This window comes from Aphelocoma coerulescens (assembly GCF_041296385.1).
Source record: "Aphelocoma coerulescens isolate FSJ_1873_10779 chromosome W unlocalized genomic scaffold, UR_Acoe_1.0 ChrW_unloc_scaf_3, whole genome shotgun sequence".
In the NCBI taxonomy this organism is placed as follows: domain Eukaryota; kingdom Metazoa; phylum Chordata; class Aves; order Passeriformes; family Corvidae; genus Aphelocoma; species Aphelocoma coerulescens.
The window spans coordinates 2153846-2166650 of NW_027184082.1; the positions used below are offsets into that span (position 1 = coordinate 2153846).

Genomic DNA, 12805 nt, shown 5'->3' on the forward strand with positions numbered 1-12805 from the left:
TCTGTATTCCTAGTGCCTTTTTGCCTACATTCTTGGACTTGTTTGTCAAGCTAAGAGACTAAACATTTTAGAAGCTTCGTAGCTAGGGATCAGTCTGCCCCAGACCCCAAGGTCCTCTCCAGAACACATTCTGTAAACCAAGATAGAACCATCCAGGGGAAGGTTCCTTGGGGAGGGGGGCTCACTTTAGCCTCTCATTGGGGAATCTTTGATAGATATGCTAATTAGTAAAACCTATAATGTTATACCCAATGTTGGGGAGGGGGAGAGGGAGAGAGGATAGATAGACTTGGTGGGGTGCATCTCGATGCATATGACCTGGACGTGTACACCGAAGGATCCTTAAAATAAATACCAAAGTAAAATCCCTTTTCCCCTTCTAACCGTGTATGACTCTTGATTTTAAGACCAGGAAAAGGCATCAGTTGCTGGCGACCACGAAGGGACACTAAAGACCTTGAAAATCGCAGTCTTGGGTTGGAACACATCTTGCTTTGCCCCTCTCTTTGCCAGCAAATTACAGAGGGGCCGGAGCAACAATCTAAGACTGTGACCAGGACTTTAGGACCCAGCACAGAAAGGCAGAAGCACGGAAAGAGGTGAGTGAAAAGGGGATCGATACTACCAAGACTGTGCTAGCACTAGGGAAGGAGATCTCCAAGGGGGTTGGAAAGATTGGGGGCATAGAAGCCCACGAAAGGGGAAAGCTTAAACTTTTCCCCTGCAAACTGTGGAAAGGAGGGGACGCCCTCCGTGGAGTCCACAGGAGCCCAGAGGCTGCCACCCCATGCAGCCGCAGGAGTGGCTCAGAGGTTGGTTGGTTGGAACGTCGGGAAGTTGTGGGTTCGAATCCTTTTGAGACCAGATTTTCGCGCGCGCGCATTTACTGCTTGCTAAAACTAGGTGCTTTTTAGTATTTTAAAGTGCTGTTTTGAAGTGTTTGTATAGTAACCTAGATAAACTGCCTGGGAAATCGTAATTCCAAGGCCAGATTGCAGGCTGAATTACGGAGATAAGAGCTTCCCTCTGGCAGAGTTTTTCTGTCTGTGAGCAAACATGGATGGTGTGAATGAAAAAATCCCTCCTAACAGCCCATTAGAGCTGATAATAAAACACTGGAGATGGCTGACAGGGCGAAAAATACTTTGGATACCCGAGAATTGATCAGACTGTCCACACGGGTTTGGTCAACTTTAAAATTAAGTAGAGGAAATTGGCCTCGCTATGGGAGTTTGGAAAATAACATCATTAATGACCTGATGGTAGAATTGAGATCATTATGTAGGTTTGATGAACTAAGATATGCAAAACTTGTTACTATGTATCTGAACAGGGAAGAAGCATGTGTAGTAGAGAAAAGTAATATGGAAATGACTTTGAGGAGGAAAAAGAGAAAGAAAAAGCTGCAGCAAACTAGCTCATATACTAATATGGACAGAAAAATCGAAATGACAGATACAGATATGGTAGCACCAGCTTTGCGCAATGGGAGGGGGGGGTCTCCCCACCCTGTTCAACCGCTGGGGCGGCCCGCACAGGTGGGGGCAGGGGACGGGGGAGCGGTGGCTCTGCCACTGCCACCGCCGCCTCCGCCACCGGGGCAGCCCGCACAAGTGGGGATGGGGGCGGCTCTGCCGCCGCCGCCTCCGCCACGTTCCAAGCAGGGGCAGGGGAAGGGGCGAGCGGCCAGCTCCAAGCCAGAGGAGCGGCACAGAGCCTTCCCACCCCCAGCCTTGTCAGGGGCGGAAGGTGGGCACAGAGGCAGGAGAGATTGGGGTGTGCCACCACCCCCTGACCGCCCCAGAGACGGAGAAGGTGCACACTGGCTGCTGCCCCCTGACCTTTCCAGAGGCAAAGACAGGGAATGGGGAAAGGGAAGGGGCAGGCTGGCCACCTTTCCCCGAGTACTCTGAACACGGAAGTAAAAGCAGAAATGGACACGGGCAATTGCGGCAGCATTCCCCGATACAGAGAACTGCAAGTTTCTGAGCCAGAGACAGGAGGAGTCGCACGCTCTCCTCACCCTGCGGCGCGGCCAATGTTAAAGCTGAGGGCAGACAGGATGGCCCCGACCCAGGTGCCTCTTGCAGAGCTAGGGATGGGAGAAGCTGCTTGCAGCCCCTGCCTCCCTACCCCTCCACTGCCGCAAAAAACAAGACAGTTCCTCATCAACGTTCGACTGGAACAATCTTTAAAACCAATGAACCAATTTCAATTAAAAGCGAATGGGATGATTTTGATACAGATGGTTCTCAGAGAGGGTGGTAGAAGAAGGGGCAGGATAGCCTGAGAAGCTATGAAAGCAGTCAGTCCCTTCGCTAAACACACAAAGTCCAAAGCAGGTAAAGGGGGGGAGAAAGAACTTGTATTACACACACCTCTGAGACAGGCTGTGGGAAATCAAGGAGTCATTTATATAAAGACACCGTCTTCCCTCGGAGAATTACAGCAGTGGAAAAACTCAATTGGGAAGTACAGGTGATGGGACAACCCAGAGAGAGTAGCTATGCGTGTAGAAATGACCATAAAAACCCAAAACCCAGATTGGGGTGATCTAAATATTATGCTAGGTGAACGATTGGATAAAACACAGAGAGAAATGGTCAACAAACCTGCTATATCTGCTATAGAAACTCAAATGGCAACTGGGAGTCTTCAAGGGTCAGTTAATGACATCTATCCCGTGGCAAACCCTAGCTCGGATCCTAATGTCCCAGAACAAATGGAAAAGCTGAAGCGATACCAGAAATGGGTGGTTGTTGAGTTAATAACATATTCTGTGTTAAATACTTTAAAAGATAAAATGTGTCAAGACACTGTGGATGTGATTGGAGCTACAGGGGTAAGTGAAACAAGGCCTTTTCTCCAACCTTTAAAATTTAAATTGGGAAAACACTGGGTCACTCACCAGTTCCTGTATATGCCAAATTCCCCAATGCCATTATTCAGCAGAGATTTATTGGAAAAATTGGAAGCAGAAATTAAGTTTTCCAAGGAGGGGGGAGTGAAAGTTATAATCCCAGAATCTAAAATAATCGAAGCAGCTGCTATACTTGTACAGGAATGCCATGGAAAAATTCCCAAAGAAGTTGAAGAGGCTGTCATTCAAATAGTGTGGGCCAATGATTCTCCTGGGAGATCCAAAAAAGCTGAACCTGTGAGTATCACACTCAAAGCAGGAGCTACACCAGTAAGGCAAAGACAATATCCTCTGAAATTAGAAGCTCGCAAGAGATTAGTACCTGTGATTGAAAAATTTCTCAAATTTGGGTTGTTAGTGGAACGTGAATCCAGGTACAACACACCAATCTTGCCAGTAAAGAAAGCTGATGGTAAAAGCTACAGGTTGGTACAGGATTTGAGAAAAATCAACAAGATAACAGAGGACATACACCCAGTGGTAGCGAATCCTTACACACTTTTGACAACACTAACAAATGAATTAGGGTGGTTCACAGTTTTAGATCTCAAGGATGCCTTTTTCTGCACTCCTGTGCATAAGAATAGCCAAGAACTTTTTGCTTTTGAGTGGGAGAATCCAGAAACAGGGAGGAAGACCCAGCTCACCTGGACAGTTTTACCACAAGGATTCAAAAACAGCCCGAACATATTCCAAAACCAGCTGGAAAAGGAGCTTGAGGACTGGAGGAAACAAGAACCAAGAGGAGCAGTTCTCCGGTATGTTGACGACATCTCGATAGCGGCCAAGACACGAGATGACTGTATCGAGCTCACTGTAAGTCTGTTGAACTTTTTGGGCCAAAGTGGGTATCGGGTCTCAAAAGAGAAGGCACAGGTTGCCAGGGAAACAGTAGTATACCTGGGCCTGGAAATTTTCCGTGGACATTGACAACTCAGCAGAGAACGGAAGGAAGCCATCTGTCAACTTCCAGAGCCCCATACTGTAAGGAAGATGCAGGCCTTCCTGGGAATGGTAGGTTGGTGCCGCCTGTGGATATCAAACTACGGTATACTGGTGAAACCTTTATATGAGGTCCTTAAAGCAGCTGAAAAGGGGACAATTATGTGGACAGAGAAGGCCAGGGCTGCATTTAAACAGCTGAAACATTCCTTGATGTCAGCCCCAGCTCTGGGGCTGCCGGACTTGACTAAACCTTTTGAACTCTTTACACATGAGCAACTGAATGTTGCTCTGGGGGTACTGGCACAGCACCTTGGAGACCAGCAAAGAGCTGTGGCCTATTTCTCAAAACAACTAGACAATGTAGCCCAGGGTTGGCCAGGATGCTTGAAAGCTGTGGCAGCAACAGTCCTTCTGATACAGGAGGCCCATAAATTCACACTTGGGCAGCACATTGTCGTGTATGTACCCCATGCAGTGATAAATGTGCTGGAGCAAAAGGGGGGACACTGGCTCTCCCCTAGCAAGATGCTCAAATACCAATCTGTGTTGTTAGAACAAGATGATGTTACTCTAAAGACAACTTCTGTGGTAAACCCTGCAATGTTTTTATCATCCACATTACTCGACAGTGTGCCTGAGCATGATTGTTTGCAGACAACAGAGGAAACTTATTCCAGCAGACCAGACCTGAAAGATGTTCCTTTGAAAGATCCAGACTGGGAATTGTACACTGATGCGAGCAGCTTCATGAGAAACGGTAGGAGGATGACCGGTTACGCCGTAACCACCTCAGGTAAAATCATTGAGGCAAAAGCCTTGCCTCCAGATGTATCATCACAGAAAGCTGAACTCATTGCACTAACAAGAGCTCTAGAACTGAGCGAGGGGAAGAAGGTGAACATATGGACTGATTCCAAATATGCCTTCAGTGTTGTGCATGCCCATGGGAAATCATTTTGCTGACAAAACAGCAAAGGGGGATTGCAGAAAAAGGCATTTTTGCAGTGGTACCACAGAAAGAGATAGATCTGTCATCATTTACCCCAAAATACAATCAGAGGGATCACAAATTAATTAAGTTCCTTAAGGCTGAAATCAAAGAAGGCGGGTGGGCTGTTACCCTGGTAGGACAAGTCGTAGTTCCATCCCTGATCCTTCGGGAAATAGCCCAACTAGAGCATGAAAGTACCCATTGGGGAACAGAAAATCTTTTAAAACATTTGAGGAAAGTAGTGATAGAGAGAGAAATGACTGATATTGTACAATCTGTAACAAGCAAGTGTGAAACCTGCTGTAAAAACAACCCTGACACAAGCAAGAGAGTTGTGTTAGGAGTGACAAAGACAGGAGATCTCCCGGGAGATTATTGGCAAATAGATTTTGCTGAGATGCCACGCAAAGAGAGATGCAGGTATATACTGGTACTGGTTGACACCTTCAGTGGATGGCCTGAGGCTTTCCCCTGTCGCACCAACACAGCAAAAGAAGTAGTGAAAGCTTTGCTCAATCATATAATACCAAGATTTGGGGTTCCTTTGAGAATGTCATCAGATAGGGGACCACATTTTGTTGCAACAGTGGTTGGGGAAGTTAGCAGGATTTTGGGACTTACCTGGGACCTGCACACACCATACAGGCCCCAGGCAAGTGGCAAAGTGGAACGCATGAACGGGACCCTCAAAACCCCGATTTGCAAGATTTGTCAAGAGACATCCATGACATGGGTTCAAGCCCTGCCTATAGCCTTGCTGAGAGTCCACATACAACCAAAGCAAAGGGACATCAGTCCCTATGAAATATTATATGGCAGGCCATACCAGGTTCCACATATCCCAGGGGAAATTCATATGTGTCATAGGTTAGCAAGCATAGTCCCGGAAGGGATATTCTTGCTAAGGGGTGCTTACAGCTTCCTCTGGGACCTGACAGAACCTATCAGCTGGCCAGCTTGAATATGGACAATTCTTTAAGCCACTTAAAGTTGTGACCGCCTCTGTGATACACACTTAAGAATAGACAAACTCCCACCCCAGCTCTCTCTCGTTTCCGGCGCTGGGACAGGTGGCTGCAGGCCCCGTGCAGGGGCTAGCAGGCCCGGCCAGGCCCTGCTTGGGCCAGGCCGGGCCGGGCCACGGCCAGCCTGGAGCCATGGGCCTGTTCCAGACGTGGAACCCCCCCCCCCACTGCCTTGCCGTGGGCGGCCAGAGAGGCTCGAAACCCCCCCCTCCACTGTGGCCAAGATTCAGCAAAGCGGCACCTCTGTCCGGCAGAGGTCAGGTGACCAACAGCGATAAGCCACATTCCAGCTGCAAGGCCGAGGTGAGATTAACCCTTTTATTGCTGTGAAGAGCTGAAAACCTGAGGGAAGAGAGAGAGGAGATGCTTAAAGCTGAAAGTCTGTTGTGAAGCTATGATATATCAGAGTATCCCGTTGTAATTTCATGAAGATATGGGGGGTGGAGTGTTCAACTCGTAAGCAATAGGCAGATGCTGCCGCAGCTGTAATTTCATGAGAAGTTTGGACAGAGAGAGAGATGAACCAGATGAACCAGATGAGGACTTTTGCTCCAAAGAGGAAAGGAGAAAAACCTCAATTCCTAGAGATGCTCCCAGAGATAGTCCTAATGATGAAGATGAGGAAGACCTTTTGCTCCCAGGGAAGGAGAAGGGCCTCTGTTTCTTTGTTTCTGAACAGCTCAACCTTAAAATTGTACCCCAGAAACATTTAAAGAGTGGACCCTCGAAACCAGTTGCGGGAAAAGCTGCAAGTTGGGGGAAGGGACTCACATCGCAAGCAGAGAGACTCCTCTTCCTAAATGGACTGAACAATATTTGGAAGTGGGTGGCTGTCTCGGTGTGATACTGTTTTCATAGCATGAGCAAGAAGAGACTTCTCTTTCTAAATGGACTGAACAAGGTTATTATGGAAGTGGTAAACAGACTGAACATCTTAAGGGTTGTCTTTACATTGTCAGTGGGAGAAGGGAGGAAGGTGGGGGGAGGAGGAGAGTTCTGAAGGTGGTATAATTTTTTTTCCTTTCCTTCTTTTAGGTCTGTTAATAAACTTCTTTATATTCATTCAAGTTGGTGCCTGCTTTGCATTTCTCCTAATTCTTATCTCACGGAAGATAAACAGCAATGAGTATTTTAGACCAAACCACTACACTAAATTGGTGTTTCCGCCCGGTTACAAACCCAACCCGCGACAATATGAGAAGTAAAAATGATTTGCAGAAATATTTAATGGCTCTGAGTTCCGCTTTGCAGAAGCTCCAGAGATTTGTTGTGTTATCCAAACCAATAGGATTGGACACAGCTGCTCATCCATTCCAGCCTGGAGACTGGGTCTACATCAAGTGGTGGGACAGCGACCCCTTGCAAGCCAAGTGGAAGGGACCATTCCAAGTTTTGCTGACCACTTTTACTGCGGTCAAGGTTGCTGGCAAGGGACCGTGGATTTACTACTCCAGGATGAAGAAAGCTTCTGCTCCCAAAATCACCAAGAAGACAGAGACTGATACAAATCAGAAAGATGCAGTTTAAACTGTTTTTTACATGTTTGCTGTTTGCCCAACTAGTAACCATGGTTCAGGGTTCACCGCATGATTTGCATAAGATTGTGGTCCAAAATGTGTCCAAAATTCTTAATAAGAGCAATTGCTGGATCTGTACTCAGTTACCACCCCTAGATGGGAGGGGTTACTGGCCATTGATTGACATTTTATTGGAAGAATTAAGAAAGATTTAGATTAAATTTGGAAAAGAACTCAAATTCTACATGAAGTAGCTTCTAGAAATAACACTTTAAAATTTGATCATATTTTTGATACCCTCACCTCATGGTTACCAAACTGAGCCTGGGTAAAAGAAATATTCATAATAGCTGTAATTGTAGTTATTATCTGTGTAATTTCCTTTGAAGCAGACAGTTGTGTAAACCGGTTCTGCAGGTAAAGAATAGAGACTAGACAAGATAGAGTTTTGTTAGTCTCTAAAAGGGGGGAAATGATGCCATGAAGATTTTTGCCTTTTCTTTTATACCCCTGTTATACCTTTTTACAACTTCTGTATTCCTAGTGCTTTTTGCCTACATTCTTGGACTTGTTTGTCAAGCTAAGAGTCTAAACATTTTAGAAGCTTCGTAGCTAGGGATCAGTGTGCCCCAGACCCCAACGTCCTCTCCAGAACACATTCTGTAAACCAAGATAGAGCCATCCAGGGGAAGGTTCCTTGGGGAGGGGGGCTCACTTTAGCCTCTCATTGGGGAATCTTTGATAGATATGCTAATTAGTAAAACCTATAATGTTATACCCGATCTTTGGGGATACACTCAGTGGGGTGCATCTCGATGCATATGACCTGGACGTGTGCACCTAAGGATCCTTAAAATAAATACCAAAGTAAAATCCCTTTTCCCCTTCTAACCGTGTATGACTCTTGATTTTAACACCAGGAAAAGGCATCACCAGGAACAGTATTTTAGTTATAAGAAATACAACTAAAATGTTCTAGATGAAGCCTATACCACACAGAATAAAATTGCAGAAAAACTTTCTCTCTCTACAGCTAACCATTAAAAATGTTTAGGAATATGATCATGGCTACTGAATTTAAATTCTACACCTTCAACTATAGGGCTGCCTAACAGATTAAGATGGGTACTCCCCCCCCCATTAAACCAGGTTAAAAAAAGTACAACCTAATAATTTAAATCTAGAGGTTAAGAAAGTGTTTGTGTTTTCTCCATTTAACTTTGGATTCAAATAGTGAATGATCCTGTAACACAAATTCCATTGAATCTGCATCTTTTGCGGATCTGTAATAAACAGTGGTTCCTGTACAATAAAGCAAAAAAAACTCCACCCCAACCATAAAGTTTACAATATAAATACTACTTTGAGCAAACCTTAAGTCTTGAGAAAGATCAAAAATCTCTCAATATGGAAAACATTTCATCATTTTTAATGCAAAATGCTACATACATCCAGGTTAAGAACTCCTCCGAGCTCATCTATTGGAAGACTGATTTAAGAAGCTGGGGAGGGAAGGGAAAAAAGCTTGGCAATTTTACCTTCAAAAGAAGCCACAGTGTCTTGCAGCTTTCACAAAGACAGCTGGACAAAAAAAAAAAAAAATCAAGAGAACCAAGAGTAGAAACAACTCCAAGGGAGCTGAGCAAAGTTGTTCACATAAGCTATCTTACAAGCTTTAGTCTAGAGGGAACATAAATAAAACAATATGCTCAGCAAAATAATTATGCTATAGTAAAAGCAAGCTGAGTAAGCCATGAGATCTTAGGCATCAGACTGTATCACCTCTAATCTGTCTTTAGTCACTGTTTAATCTTTGCAGCATTGCAAAGTAGTGGGAAGAAAAGGGATGAGGGTACCACACCTGAAACAGCCTGCAGGAGCCCCAGGCAGATGGGTAGTTCCAACAAACTCCCAGTTTGGATGGCCAAAATTAGAGTATGGACTTTCATGTCAGAGCAAAACAGAGAAACCATCTGTATTATTTTTGTAAAATATGAACCTGAGGCAATTGTAAAGGAGCTACTTCACAACCTTTCATCCTGGCTTTCACTTTAATGAGCATAACCTGATTAGGAAAGTTATATGAAAAACAGTACAAGTCAAAACTAGGTCTCTGAGCAGCAAAGAGGACATAAGGGGCTACAAACAAGCAGATTGTATCAGAAAAAAACCCCGACTATAAATTCAACAAAAAGCTCAGGCAGAATATCAACACTTATATTTCCTCTAGCACCTTCCATTCAATAATTTTGAAGTATACAAATACAACACTAAGTTTCTTTAATCTGTCATTTTACAAAGGGGACAAGTCACTTGGCTTCTCTTTTACCAAGGTCATATGAGGCTTTTGCAGACCCAGGCACAGAAAACAGGTCTTCAGAGTCCTGCTCATGTGCTTTAACCAAATAAGAAACAAAGATAAATTTAAAAAAAAAGATTAAAATATACTCATTTGTATTCCTAGTCTTTCACGAAGTACCTATTCAAGCACTGGTACTAAACATCACTGAAATTGCAAGTAAATATTACTGTCATTAGTAATACTATCAATGCTAATTATTAACAGAATATTAACAGTCCATGATACATACATTTCTCAAGCACTAAATCAACATACTATTCTGCTACAATCAGTAAGTATCACTAGGGGGATACCAGTAACAAATGTAAAACATACCAAGAAATGGCATTCTATGAGGAAAGCATCACATAGAAATCCATGAAAGAAATATAAAACACCAAAAATCTGCTCCTAAGTTCTATAAAGGTACCTTAAAAATTAGAAAAACTAAAAAAAAAAAAAAAACACAACAAAAAACCACACCACAAAAAAGCAACCAAAAACCACACACACACTCCTGATAACAAACAAGATTTTTTGGTTGAGTTTTCCCCTAGCTTCCTTAGATTTTAGTGGTGAGTCTGTAACTCCAAAGTCCTCTTGAATAGTCAAATCCTTTTGCGATTCATGGCACCAGGAGCTTTTTTGAGGACTGGCCAAAACAATGCAAGTGAAACAGCCTACATTTCTGAATTTCCATGCCTTTTGGTTTTATTACTATAAATACTTTTAAAAAAAAAAAATCAACATACTGATAAAACTGCAACTAGAACAGATCTTACCCCATTCCCACTCCTCCCTATCTCCTTTAAATTGTTGAGGTTATAAACACAGCTGCCTCATTTTCCACAAAATTGATTTACACTAGTTAATCCAGTTTCTCAATGTAACCTTCCAGGAGTCCCAAACATCATTAATGCTACAAAGCGATTTAGCCTTGCTTGCTTTCAAGTTATCTAGTGTAAGGTTAAAAATACATTCTTTAAACAAGTTAGATCAAACCACCACAGAAAAATCAGGCCCAGGTATCAATATTGAGGGAATTGCTAAAAGGCCCTAGTAAATATTAAAAAAGCAAAGTCTCGGAAGGCTGAATTGCTACCATTTGTTGTGAAGGGCTCTGTTTCAATGACAAGTGCTGCTTCCCCTCCCCTCACATCCAGCTCCGATTTCTCCTCTTGAAAACAGCTGCTCTCACACCAGAATAGCCACTCCATTTTCACCAGGCACCACCACCACCCCAGAGGCTATCACACCTTGATCTGCTGCTGTATTATAAGCATTCACTCAAATTGAGATTACTAAGGACCGATTACTGCTTGGTAGCTAGAGACAAAGCAGGCTGGCCCTCATGAGCTTCTCCTTACATAGCTCCACACCAAACCTGAAGTTTCTGTTCCACGAGACTGCATGTTCCTTTGAAGGTAACCAAGGGGGCTCTGCATGTCCATGCACCAAGCTCAAAGGTGCACCAGGTCCCTTTCTACATGCAGTTTCTTGCAGAAGGGTTTCTACCAGTTCACTTTTCTGCTATAATTTTCTTCAGCAAGAATAGCAGACACAGAAGAGCCCTTTTTTCGTTTTTAAATGAAAAAAAAGCCAGTCCAATAATAAAGCCCTGCACTGACTTGCAATTCTCAACAAGCACACATAGTCAGGGGTGAGGAAAGACTAGGTAGAAATGGTTAACAGAAATAACAGTTCATTCATTGCCATGTCCTCGAGTAACCTAGTGTTGCTGCCAATATGTTACCATCAGTGAATTCTGTAGCTGTGACCACGACACAGCTGCCTTACCGCACTAGTGAGGGAGCACCGGGGAAGGAGATTCAGAAAGAAAACATGAAAGTAACACCCTACAAAAGGCACAAATCAATAGTTATTCACCCACTTGGTTCCCTTCCCATGCTGCCAGCCCTCCTTTGGCCCAACTCGAGATTAGAAAGAGGCCCAAAGACGCCTCCCTCCACCAGATGCACTTCTCTGAAAGGTCCACTGCACCCCCCGCCCTTTCTTTACACCCACAAGCCCAAGGAACCAGGAGAAGCACAAACCCTTCAGGAGAGAACCGCCCCCCCCCCCCAGCTGTAACGAGATGAGAAATGAGGAGAAGGGGGTGCAAGACCTCCTCTCTAGAATAGAAAAGAGCAGAAAAGTAATCTACCTCTGTCGACACCCACCGGGTGGGCTTCCCCTCCCCACACGAACCCAGACTAGGGCAGGAGCTACCCGCAACCGCGGCCTACTCAGCGGCCCCTAACCGCGCCCCTGAGGGAACTGGGGGGGGGGGGGGGGGGGGGGGGGGAAATAGTAATTTAGAGTAGGGCGAAGCTTCCCTCGAGCGGCCGCCAGCATAAGTAGGGCAGAGCCACCTCCCCTCACGCCACCACCCCCATTCCCCCCCCGCACCTGGGAAGGGGCAGCAGGCCCGGCGGGGAGGGGCGGTCCCAGTAGACACCCGCCGCCGGACTAAAGCTCGCACCAGGATGAGGAACCGGCCCTAAGCGGCGGGCCCGTCCTAGGGCCTCAGACCGCTGAGGGTCTAACAGCCGCCCCCGGACCGTTAAGCTGGGAAGGGGCACCGGGCCTCCCTTGGGCGCGAGAGACCACCGCAGCCACCACGCGCACGGGGCAGGCAGGGAAGAAGGGGGGCAGGCGCGCGCGCGCGCATTCCCATCCATCAGTTTCCCCCCCCCTCCCCGCAGGAGGCAGCCTCAACCCCCCTACGCGATACCTGCCCAATGTGCTCACAAAGCAGCAGTGGCGCCCACCACCGTCACGTGACCACCTGCCTGGCTCCTCCCTCCTTCCCCACGCACACGCGAGGCCTCTCCCCCGCCACGCGACGTCACGTGACATCACACAGCACACTCTTCCGCGCACTTCACTCTTTACCGGCCCTTCCGCTTACCCTGGCACGCATATGACCGGGGCTTTGCCCCTCTCCCCAAACACCCGCGCAGCGGAGGGGTTGGTTAGACCTCTTCAAACCTGCGTTGAGGGGAGGTGGTGTAGGGTGCGTCTCCATGAGGGGTCTGCCGGGCACTGGCTCGTCGCCGTTTCCGG

General features: G+C 45.9%; 1 protein-coding gene across 7 annotated transcripts in view; it reads right to left on the reverse strand.

Annotated features, from left to right (window-relative positions):
• Positions 1-12518, reverse strand: part of LOC138102868 (ubiquitin-associated protein 2-like) — a 295204-nt gene extending 282686 nt beyond the window's left edge. For 5 of the 7 annotated variants that reach the window (XM_069000627.1, XM_069000632.1, XM_069000630.1 and 2 more), the window contains exon 1: positions 12474-12518. The gene's annotated coding sequence lies outside the window, so the exon portion shown is untranslated. Of the gene's footprint in view, positions 1-12148; positions 12210-12473 lie in introns of those variants that run through there. The other 2 variants (XM_069000633.1, XM_069000634.1) reach the window with 1 other exon arrangement.
• Positions 12519-12805: the final 287 nt, after the last annotated feature.